The sequence below is a fragment of the Mustelus asterias genome, chromosome 8 (assembly GCF_964213995.1).
Source record: "Mustelus asterias chromosome 8, sMusAst1.hap1.1, whole genome shotgun sequence".
Lineage (NCBI taxonomy): Eukaryota > Metazoa > Chordata > Chondrichthyes > Carcharhiniformes > Triakidae > Mustelus > Mustelus asterias.
The window spans coordinates 34528618-34541620 of NC_135808.1; the positions used below are offsets into that span (position 1 = coordinate 34528618).

The window sequence follows — 13003 nt, forward strand, 5'->3', positions numbered from 1 at the left end:
AGTGGTGTTAATCATGTGAATCAATCATGGATTGAGAAGGTGAGCTGAGGGGGACAGGAACCCCGCAGAGAGCAGAAGCACCGAGAAGGATGAGGAGGGAAAGTTCATTTTTGTCACAGTCAAATACGATATTGTTTGCGGACTTTGATAAGAATCATCTCAGTACTGTGAGAGAACCCGACTGGAAAAGGGTCGGGGGGTGTTTTTTGAAGGTGATGACATAATTTAAATAGAGAGGGACAACATCTGGAGAGAATGAACGGTGAACAATATCGGCAAACATGGGGAGCAGGAGGGGAAGTTGGGTGATTCAGTGAGAATAGGGTTGAGGGAACAGGAGGTAGATCTCATGGACAAGGTGAGCTCAGAGAGGACATGAGGGGAGACAGGAGAGAAGATGTGAGTTCAGGGCTCAGCCAGGGGGGAACATTAATGGAAGTTTATCCGGGCAAGTTAGTGAAAGGGAGGGAAGTGGCAGAGGCAGCTGATGGGAAGGTAATAATCTTAGTGACAAAGGAATCCTTGAGCTCCTCTCACTTGTTGGAGGTGAGGGTGGAGGAGACCGGTGGGGGGAGGGGGGGGGTGCGGTGGTTGCAGGGAGGCAGTGACAGGGTTAAGAAGTTTGCAGCAGAAAAAAAGAAGCCTGAAGGTAATTTACAATTAGACTCAGGCAGAAGTGAAACAGTTTGGAGGAATTAGGAGATTGGGGTGGGGGCAGGGTGGTGGAATCGGAAATCTGGGCAGATTCAGGAGGACTGGCTGGGAGAAACAATGGAGGGTGTCGGGAGATTGTGGGGGGAGGGGTATTGGGTGGGGGAGGGGTTATGCAGTGGGAGAAGGGGTATAGGGTGGGGGTGGGATGGGGGAGAGGCGTGTCCAGAGTTGTAACATCAGTGGAGTGGTGGGAAAGGGGACACAGAGGTCAGGACTGCAGGGAACCGGGAGGCCGGGTTTTAGGGGAGTCGGGAGGGTGAGTGGAAAATTGACAAGTAGGTGGGAATGGGAGACTGGGAAATGCTGCACGGATTGGACACAGCAGCTTCCATGGAGATGGGAGCAATAAAAACAACAAATAAATGGTGAGTGGAAATGGGACAGAAAGAAGCAGCCATTAAGAGAGAGAGAGAGAGGAAAGGGAAGAATAGGTGAGTCAGAGAGGAGAAGAGTGCAAAGGGGAGGAAGGAGAGACAGAGAGAGAAGCAGAGTAAACAGGAGAGAGGGAGAGACAGAGGAGCAGAAAGTAAAGGGGGAGAGGGAGGGACAGTGGGAGAAGAGTATAGAGTTAAGTGGAGACCGGGAGAGACACAAAGGCCTAGATTTTCAGAGTCATGGAGAATCAGTGAATTATCCTAAGTGGCAGAAGGAGTCCAGATCAGGAGATGTTAATACGGGATGTGTACAATCTACACAATGAAAATATCGCTGCCCTCAGTGTGTCAGGAACAAATCTGTGGAGTTGTAATGAAAATTTGAGATTCTTGAAAACCTGGAGTCTTTGCTTGGCCTGAAGATGTCAGAATCACCATGGAAATCCTTGACCCATCATTTCTGTGTAAAGGTCAAACGGGGGTCTTCAGTTTGTCACATCTGTCCCAATATTGGCCGCTACAGTAAGCTGCAAACATTACTCTTTGCAGAATTTGACTCAAACGCTGGGCACGATTTTCCTGCTACGCTACTCTGGTCGAATAGCTTAGTAGGGTTGGAAATGTAAGCGGAAAACGAGGGGTGGGATTCTCCCAAGGAAATTCTAAGTTCGAATTTGCATAAAACTGGAGTAAATCACACTGGTTATTTCAGCGGGATTTTCAAAATGAATCTCCCACACTACACTACAGAGTGCACTAGCGTGAGTGCACTAACGTGAATCATACTAAAAATCCAGAGCGGGCCGATTCCCACTGGAGAGACCGGCAGCACAGCGCTGAAAGGGCTACTGCACTGATCTGTCGGTGCCAAGATTGGCGCAAGCACAGTAGCCCCCACTGTCGGCCTCCCAATCGCTGTCCAGCCCTGCGACCCAGCATCGTTGGCCATGTGACGCCCCACCACCCAATCACTGGCCTCCCAGATGTGGCTGGCCCAGCCTCATCCCACTCCCACTCCCGGCCCACTTCGATTTACCCCCACCCCCTACACCGGCAGCTGATCTCCCAACCCCATGCTGCCCTTGGCAGCCCCGACTCCCCTCCCCACCTGCAGTCCCAACACCACCCCCGTAGCCCCGGGCCCCCCGGCGTGCAGACCCCACCTCCCATCCCGATGTCCAGCCCCAATCACTGGCCTCCCTCCCTCTGTCACTGATCCCATTGCAGAGTGGCAGCGGGATCCCCAACACCTATGAGGCCCTGTCCCTATGGACCCCCCCCTTTCTGGCTTCACCCCCTTGGCACTGCCCAAAGCCAGGTGGGCAGTGCCAATGTGCCCCCTGGGCATTGCCACTTTGCCACCAAGGAGCCAGGCTGGCACTGCCAAACTGGCAATGCCCAGGGGTCACCCCCATTACCCCTGACCTCCTGGGGGGCCTCCATGGTCCCTCTTCTCTCCAGCGGACTTCCACATTGACTTTATAAATACCTGATATAGCATCTTTCACGTCCTTGGATATATAATACTATGCCTTGAAGAAATATATTTTTATCATGTTTGTATTTTTATCATGTTTCTTGTAAGGGGTATGTTTAAAATTCAGCTCTTTCATACGATGCCGATTTGTCTGCACCTGGCAGCTCACATGCTGAGAATGCAGGCTAATGATTGATTTTAGCTCGGGATGTGTTTGTTTTAATCTAAGTTAATGCATTTTTGTTTATTTTGGTTTTTCTCCTTGGGTTTCTGAGTTGGGTTTTGATTAGATTGATTGACAGCGGGGTCAGGCCACCAGCTCCCAGCAAGTGGGGAGCTGTTGTAAACCCTGCTGGAGTGAAACACTCCTGGCAGCGAGTGGGAGGCGGGGGGGGGGGGGTGAGGCTAGTGGGCCCAGAGACTTCAGTCCCAGGTCCGCTAATCACATTTAAATTGTATTGAAATCAGCATTATCATAAATTATTCAGCTCCACGCTGGTTTCTGGTGTAGTGCTGATGAGACGGGAAATCTGGTGGGCGGAGACGCAGGGAGGCCGTGGCACCCAGCGTGAGGCCCACTACACAACCTCCACTTGAGACTCCCAGTCCATGGACTGGGAGAATCGCCCCTTAAAATTCGAATTCTCGTCTGATGGTCAGCAGGCTGCAAAGCTCCCGGGCCTTTTTATTTTGCCAGGAACAGTGCAAGGCTGATTTAAATATGCATTTCCTCAATTAAATCCTTTTAGCAAGCTCCAGACGCTATTGTCCGGACACACTTGGCTCTCCAACCTCGCCAGTGGAGTTCATACCAGTGGGGATCACAGAGACCCAGCAACAGAGACCAGACATGATGGCCCTGTTGGTGAGACCGGAGCCATTGACACCACCTGGGAAGTCAGGGACATGGGCTGGGGGAGGGGCGAGGGCAGTGCCACTTGGGCACAGCCAGCCTGGGACCCCGGCAGTGCTATCCTGGCAGTGCCCAATGTAGTACCCTGGCACTGCCCGCCTGGCAGTGTCCAAGGGGTGAGTCCTGAGGGGGCGGGACCTCACGGGGGCACGGGGGTTGGGATCAGCCATTATAGGTCGATGCCGACAAGCAGAGATCAGGGCCAGCCATTGGGAGGCCGGTGGTCAGGGGGATCGGAGAGTGGATGTGGCCCCCTGAGCACTCTGCTGCTGGCCTCTCCACTGGGTTTAAGCTCTGCCACCCCCACTACTGGCGTGAATCACCTGGTGGCCTGTGTATTGCACAGAGTGCCGTAAATTCATGAAACTTAGCTCACCCAAAAAACAGGCACGTAAACCTCCCGTGTTCCCTCACGTTAGACACTTTGATTTTTTGGCGGAAAATCGCCCTCCCCCATGTAAGATTTCCCTGTGTAAGTACATCACTCAACAGATCAAAACAACCAGATTCTAAACCTTCACTGAAGTGTTGTGGAGTCGTCACTCCCACAAAGATGTTTGTGTATAGACTCGATCTGCCATGGGCATATCTAGATCTACAGCTGCCTCTCTCGTCACACACATGCCCATGTGTTGCAAGGCACTGGTGCTTTAAATCAGCTTAACAACATTCCCAATGTCAAACATTACCTCAGGCTCCCACCATTGCTCAAGATGGTTTATTCATTGTGTTCAGGATGAGGGAATGCACTATCATTCCATGTACTGTTCTGGAAAGCCTTATAGTGACTCTCTACCTATGTCTAGTTCACCATCATGTCAGCTACTCCAATTGGTCACACACAATATTTCTGTGTGGCCGATATGGCTGCCTCCATTGATTGGATTACAGATAGCTGTCATATTCACACTGGTCTCCAGACCATGCCACACACTATTGTACCTCAGTCTCTGACATTCCAGAGGTGCTTGACATCTTATCTGCCGCTGAAGCAATGGCCCATTTTGGTTGTATGAGAATGTGTCACTTACAACATTGTCAATGAACAACACAACCTGGGAGGGATGCTCTCCTCCAGCTGTGCACTGGGTTTCATCCATCGGGTGGTCTGAGGAGACACAGTGCTTCAGGAACACCACATTGCGATTGAGTTTGGGAGACCAGACAACCCCAATGAGAACCCAATAGCAGAGACGGCAGTATGGGAACTGGAAGACGAGCCTCTATGTCAAGAATGGAGGTCCTATCACATCTTTGGCTCTGTCTACCTCGACTGCTCGGCTCAAACCCTTCCTCTATTCCCAAGGCCTTTCTGCGAGAGACTTATGGAGAGAATGAATCAAGTTCATCAATCCACAGATTTTCCTGTCCAGTGACAGGGTTATTAGGATTCAGCATTAGCTCCCACTGATCAGAAATCTAAGGCCCATTCTAGGAGTGCACCCAGCACTCATCTCGGTTAACGTTAGTGATTTGGTCTACCTTCATGCTGACGACAACACGTCACAGGCTCACCAATGCTATTTGGTTATCTCTGCCGATGATGGCTGGGTCAATATGCCCAAGTTTATTAGTTCCCAGCCACATAGCACAACTTATCAAGACAAGAGATCTGAATGCTCCCTCCTTCCTGCTCTGTGATCGGCTCCATGTCTGACTATACCAGCCACAGTGAAAGCTCCCATCCATCAGGCCTGTCCTACGAATGTCTAACATACTGACTGAGCTTCTACACTTTCCACAGCTCCAGTGCTGTCAACTACAGGGTCAACTATGTAAGCTTCACAGCCTACAGTAGATCCCTGGATCGTGCCCAGTCAACTGACTTTGGGACAGCATCTCAATACAGAGATGCTGATACCTGGTCTGGTTTTTATCACTTATCCAGTTTTCTGGTCCCCAACACAGGCCTTGATCTAATGCAGCCATCTGATTCAATCTTGCAGCCCCTGATCCTATATCACTGGACTTTCACACCTAGCAAACCATCTACCATCTCCCAAGGGTGGTGTAGTTGTATTGTCGCTGGACTAGACCCAGGGTAATGCTCTGGGGACCTGGGTTCAAATCGCACCACAGCAGATAATAAATTCAATTCAATAAAAAAATCTGGAATTAAAAGTGTAATGGTGACCATAAACCATTGCCAAAGTCACTTATGCCCTAAAACCTACCATTTGGTGACTAGGTAAGGACAGTATTGTGATTGAGTCTTAAATGGCCGAGCAAGACATTCAGTTGTATCCAACCACAGAAAGTCGACCAAATGGAATGAAACTGGACCTGAGCACCAGAAATGACAATGGCAACAAACATCTGTGGGCTTGTGCCAAAGCTGGGAGAGCTGTCTCACAGACTAGTCACACACACAGAATCATAGACAATGTGCCAGACATCACGGTATGTTCACCAGCAGCACTCACCCAATAGAGCTGGCAGCGCGGGGTATACAGTCAGGAGGAAGTTGTCAAGTTTAACCATATCCCATGAGATCAGAGTGAATGGACCCCATGAGGTGCCATGGCATAAGAGGAAGAAAAGCGCATGCTGTTTGCCACATATATCACCCCCACCTCCAGCTGATGAATCAGTACTCCTCCATGGCAACAAGGGTGCAGAATGTGGCTTGGTAGCACCATTATAATCCTAAAGACTAGATCTTCAGCAGGTGGTGAGGGAAACAACAAGAGGGAAAAACATACCTGACCTCATCCTCATCAACCAGCCTGCCACAGATGCATCTGTCCCTGACAGTATCGGTAAGAGTGACCACCGCACAGTCCTTGTGGAGACAAAGTCACATCTTCATTTTGAGGATATCCTCTATCGTGTTGTGTGACACTATTGCCATTCTAAATGGGACAGACTTCAAACAGATCGAGCAACTCGAGACAGGGTAACTGCAGCATCCAGCCACGAATGGTGGTGGACAATTAAACAACTCACTGGTGAAGGAGAAAGCTCCACAAAGGAGCCCAGAACATCAGTGCAAAAGATAAGGCTGAAGCATTCGCAACAATCTTCAGCCAGAACTGCCAAGTGGATGATGCATCTTGGCCTCTTCCTGTGGTCCCCAACATCACAGATGTGAGTCTCCAGTCAATTTGATTCACATTATGTGATATCAAGAAATGGCTGAAGGTACTGGATACTGCAAAGGTTATGGACCATATTCTGGCAAAAGATTTGTGCTCCAGAACTTGCCACACCCTAGCTAAAGTGTTCCAGTACAGTTACAATACTGTCATCTACCCAACAATGTGGAAAATTGCCCAGGTATGTCCTCTGCACAAAAAGCAGGACAAATCCAACCCAACCAATTACCATGCTATCAGTCTACTCTCGATCATCAGTAAAGTGATGGAAGTGGTCATCGACAGTGCTATCAAGCAGCACCTGCTCAGCAATAAAGTCACCAAAATCCCAGATGACCATAGGCTGTGACTGGTGGTAGTTTAATCTGAGGATCACCACACATTAGGCGAGGGGCAAGGTTGCAAAGGCGGGGCCTTCTTGAATAACCTCAGCCGTTACAGGAGTTGAACCCACTCTGTTGGTATCGCTTTGCATCACAAACCAGCTTCCAGCCAACTGAACTAAAGTGACCCCCTTAGCTCAGCAATAAGCTGCTCAATGATGCTCAGTTTGGGTTCCTCCAGGGTCACTCAACTCTTGACCTCATTACAGCCTTGGTTCAAACATGGACAAAAGAGCTGAATTCAGAGGTGAGGTGAGAGTGACTGCCCATGACGTCAAGGCTGCATTTGACTGAGTGTGGCATCAAACTGGAGTCAATGGGAATCAGGGGGAAAACCCTCTGCTGATTGTAGTTATTGGCACAAAGGAAGATGGTTGTGGTAGTTGGAAGTCAATCATCTCAGTCCCAGGATCTCTCCGCAGGAGTCCCTCAGGGTAGTGTCCTCGGCCCAACAATCTTCAGCTGCTTCATCAATGACCTTCCCTCTGTCATAAGGTCAGAAGTGGGGATGTTCGCCGATGATTTGACAATGTCAGCACCATGCGTGACTCCTCAGTAACTGAGGGCATCCATGTCCAAATGCAGCAAGACCTGAACAATATCCAGGCTTGAACTGACAAGTGGCAAGTAACATTTGTGCCACAGAAGTGTCAGGCAATGACCATCTCCAGCAAGAGAGGATCTAACCATCACCCCTTGACATTCAATGGCATTACCATATCTGAATAGACTACTATCAAAATCCTGGGGGTTATCATTGACCAGAAACTGAACTGGACTATCCATATAAGTACTGTGGCAACCAGACCAGATCAGAGTGAGGAATCCTGTGGTGAGGAACTCACCTCCTGACTCCCCAAAGCCTGCCCACCATCTACAAGGCACAAGTCAAGCATTTGGTGGAAAAGTCTGCACTTGCCTGGATGAGTGCAGCTCCAACGACTCAAGATACTCGACACCATCCAGGACAAAGCAGCCCGCTTGATTGCTATCCCATCCACAAACATTCAATCCCTCCACCACTGATGAACAGTGACAGCCATGTGTACCATCTACAAGATTCACTGCAGGAACTCACCAAGGTTCTTTTGGCCGAACTTTCCAAATCCATGGCTATTACCATCTAGAAGGACAAGAGCTACAGATTTCTGGTAGCACCACCACCTGGAGATTTCCCTCCCAAGTCACTCACCATTCTGACTTGGAAATTTATTGCCTTTCTTTCACTGTCGCTGGGTCAAAATCTTGGTACTCCCTCCCTATCAGCACTGTGGGTATGCCTGCACCTCAGGGATTGCAGTGATTCAAGAAGGCAGCTCAGCACCAAGGTGGTTAGCACTGCTGTCTCACAACACCAGGGACCCGGGTTTAATCCCAGCCTTGGGTGACTGACTGTGTGAAGTTTGCACATTCTCCCCATGTCTGCATGGGTTTCCTCTGGGTGCTCCGGTTTCCTCCCACACTCCAAAGATGCGGATTATTTTGACTGGCCATGCTAAATTACCCCTTAGTATCTCAAGATGTGTAGGTTAGGGGAATTAGTGGGGTATGTGTGGAGTTAGGGGGATAGGGCCTGGGTAGGATTGTTGTCTGTTGGAGAGTAGGTGCAGACTCGATGGGCCAAATGGCTTTTTCTACACTGTAGGTACTCTATGATTCTCAAGGGCAAGTATGGATGGGCAATGAATGCTGCCAATGAAACCCACACCCCTTAAATGAGTTTTTAAAAATCTACATGTACCACTAGCCTCTGAGCTTGCTTTTTAATGCTCCACTTGGCAGAGACATCACCTGAAAGGGCTATCCAATTTTATACTTCAGAATATACACTAATGTCTGTAAGTAGAAACCCCAGTGGCTGGAAGGTGGTCTATCGTTGTGAAATGTTTACCTGACCATATGTAAGTTCTATGCATGTGTTTGGATTGCCTTTCATAATTTTTGTTTTTCATTATAAAGATGGTTGCAGGATTTCCTCCCATGTTAGCTTGAGATTTCATTTCATGCCAATAAATATTCTTTCAATATAATGATATTGATGATGAAGGAAAGTTAATGCACAGGGTTCCCTCTGGTGGCTGCTAGCCCATTCCCATGTGGGCGAGGCCATGTTGCAATGGAGATTGTACAGCTCCATTTTGTCCTTACAGTAAAGCTCAACTTTTTCACCTAAACACTATTGTGATATTGTAATCCAATTTGCTGCCTACCTGAAGGTCTTTATATGCCCTGTTTGTGAACAGAACTCCCACTTACCTGATGAAGGAGCAGCGCTCCGAAAGCTAGTGGCTTTTGCTACCAAATAAACCTGTTGGACTTTAACCTAGTGTTGTTAAACTTCTTATTGTGTATAACCGAGAGGATCTCCAAGAAGATCGCGCATATCGACACAGACATCAAGTTTCTACAAACATGCAAGAAAGCAGACAAGATACCGAAAGGACTACGGATCACGAATCCACTCAGGTCAACCTTTAACACAGACTACGCAGAGAGACTTTGCCGTCGCACCTCTCTCACCCTCCTCAAATACCTCATACACCAATGCCGCAGCCTGGAAACCAAGATCGAATCCATATTCTCAACTTGCGCTCAGGACGCAGACCAGCTGCGAAACTCTGCCAAGCAGACGAGACAAAGGAACTACACCATCTACATGCACACCAAGAACAGGAAACTTGAGAAACTCGGCATCACCACCAGTAGCAACCAAGCCTCCCCCGGCACCACAGTAGAAAACAGTACCACTGCAGGGAAGTCCATTGTCAACTTATCGGACTACACACTTCAGCCAGATGAAATCGAAGTTCTCAGCCGAGGGCTCAACTTTTGCCCCACTACCAAAATAGACCCCATCAGTCTCGCAGCGGACACAGAGGAATTCATCAGGCGAATGAGGCTGCGGGAGTTCTTCCACAAACCCCAAGAGCCAACAGTGAACACAATGAGACAGCTAATGAACCGGAACAGCAGACAGAGAGATCCGCAGTGCAACCGAAGAGGAAAGAGTCGAATTGGACTCCTCCGGAAGGCCGCTGCCCTCGACTTGACATGTATGCCCAAATCATCAGGAGGTGCGTCAACACCAAATTCATCAGTCGCACTCACAAGACAACACCGAACATCACCCAAGCACAACGCAACGCCATCCACGCTCTCAAGACCAACCGCAACATTGTCATCAAACCAGCAGACAAAGGAGGGGCCATCGTCATACTGAACAGAACGGATTACTGCAAAGAAGTGTACCGACAACTGAACAACGAGGAACACTACAGACAGTTACCCACAGATCCGACCAAAGAACACACCCGTCAACTCAACACTCTGATCAAAACCTTTGATCCGGACCTTCAGAGCACCCTCCGTGCTCTCATCCCACATACTCCACGCGTTGGAGATCTCTACTGCCTCCCAAAAATACACAAGGTAAACACACCCGGCCATCCCATCGTTTCAGGAAATGGAACCCTGTGCGAGAACCTCTCCGGCTATGTCGAGGGCATCTTGAAACCCATTGTACAAAGAACCCCCAGCTTTTGTCGCGACACTACGGACTTCCTACAGAAACTCAACACACATGGAGCAGTTGAACCAGGAGCACTCCTCGTCACAATGGATGTCTCGGCACTCTACACCAGCATCCCCCACGATTGCTGCAACGGCCTCAGTACTCAATGCCGTCAACTGCCAGTTTCCAGATGCAATTTTACAACTCATCCGCTTCATCCTGGACTACAATATCTTCACCTTCAACAACCAGTTCTTCATCCAGACACACGGAACAGCCATGGGGACAAAATTCGCACCTCAATATGCCAACATCTTCATGCACAGGTTCGAACAAGACTTCTTCACCGCACAGGACCTTCAACCGATGCTATACACTAGATACATCAATGACATTTTCTTCCTTTGGAGTCATGGTGAGCAATCACTGAAACAACTATATGATGACATCAACAAGTTCCATCCCACCATCAGACTCACCATGGACTACTCTCCGGAATCGGTTGCATTCTTGGACACATGCATCTCCATTAAGGACGGTCACCTCAGCACCTCACTGTACCGCAAGCCCACGGATAACCTCATGATGCTCCACTTCTCCAGCTTCCACCCTAAACACGTAAAAGAAGCCATCCCCTATGGACAAGCCCTCCGAATACACAGGATCTGCTCGGATGAGGAGGATCGCAACAGACACCTCCAGACGCTGAAAGATGTCCTCATAAGAACAGGATATAAGAACATAAGAACATAAGAAATAGGAGCAGGAGTAGGCCATCTGGCCCTTCGAGCCTGCCCCGCCATTCAACAAGATCATGGCTGATCTGAAGCGAATCAGTTCCACTTACCCGCCTGCTCCCCATATCCCCTAATTCCCTTATCGATCAGAAAACTATCTACCCGTGATTTAAACATATTCAACGAGGAAGCCTCCACCACTTCAATGGGCAGAGAATTCCAGAGATTCACTACCCTCTGAGAGAAGAAGTTCCCCCTCAACTCTGTTCTGAACCGGCCCCCCCTTATTTTGAGGCTGTGCCCTCTAGTTCTGGTTTCCCTTCTAAGTGGAAAGAATCTCTCCACCTCTACCCTATCCAGCCCCTTCATTATCTTATATGTCTCTATAAGATCACCCCTCATCCTTCTAAACTCCAACGAGTACAGACCCAATCTGTTTAATCTCTCCTCATAAGCTACACCCCTCATCTCCGGTATCAACCTGGTGAACCTTCTCTGCACTCCCTCCAAGGCCAATATATCCTTTCGCAAATAAGGGGACCAAAACTGCACACAGTACTCCAATTGCGGCCTCACCAGTGCCTTGTACAGTTGCAGCAAGACCTCCCTGCTTTTATATTCTATCCCCCTCGCGATAAAGGCCAACATTCCATTCGCCTTCTTGATCACCTGCTGCACCTGCAGACTGAGTTTTTGCGATTCGTGCCCAAGGACCCCCAGGTCCCTCTGCACAGTCGCACGATGTAATTTTTCTCCATTTAAATAATATTCCAATTTACTATTATTTCTTCCAAAGTGGATAACCTCACATTTGCTAACGTTATATTCCATCTGCCAGATCCTCGCCCACTCGCTCAGCCTATCCAAATCTCTCTGCAGACTTTCCGCGTCCTCCACGCAATTCGCTTTCCCACTCACCTTCGTGTCATCAGCAAACTTGAATACCCTAGATTCAGTCCCCTCTTCCAGATCATCTATGTAAATGGTAAACAATTGAGGCCCCAGCACCGATCCCTGCGGCACGCCACTGGTCACCAACTGCCAACCAGAAAAGCACCCATTTATCCCAACTCTCTGCTTCCTGTTAGATAGCCAATCCCCAATCCACGCCAACACCTTACCCCTAACTCCGTGTACCCCAATCTTCTGCAGCAACCTTTTGTGAGGCACCTTGGCGCTCGACTCATCGATCAACAGTTCCGACGCGCCACAGCGAAAAACCGCACCGACCTCCTCAGAAGACAAACACGGGACACGGTGGACAGAGTACCCTTCGTCGTCCAGTACTTCCCCGGAGCGGAGAAGCTACGGCATCTCCTCCGGAGCCTTCAACATGTCATTGATGAAGACGGACATCTCGCCAAGGCCATCCCCATACCCCCACTTCTTGCCTTCAAACAACCACGCAACCTCAAACAGACCATTGTCCGCAGCAAACTAGCCAGCCTTCAGGAGAACAGTGACCACGACACCACACAACCCTGCCACAGCAACCTCTGCAAGACGTGCCGGATCATCGACACGGATGCCATCATCTCACGTGAGAACACCATCTACCAGGTACACGGTACCTACTCTTGCAACTCGGCCAACGTTGTCTACCTGATACGCTGCAGGAAAGGATGTCCCGAGGCATGGTACATTGGGGAAACCATGCAGACGCTACGACAACGGATGAATGAACACCGCTCGACAATCACCAGGCAAGACTGTTCTCTTCCTGTGGGGGAGCACTTCAGCAGTTACGGGCATTCAGCCTTGGATCTTCAGGTAAGCGTTTTCCAAGGCGGCCTTCACGA

General features: G+C 49.3%; 1 protein-coding gene across 1 annotated transcript in view; it reads left to right on the forward strand.

Annotated features, from left to right (window-relative positions):
* The window catches only part of LOC144497049 (H-2 class II histocompatibility antigen, A-B alpha chain-like), a 90853-nt gene that overhangs the window by 1764 nt on the left and 76086 nt on the right, over window positions 1-13003 (forward strand). The window lies entirely within an intron of this gene.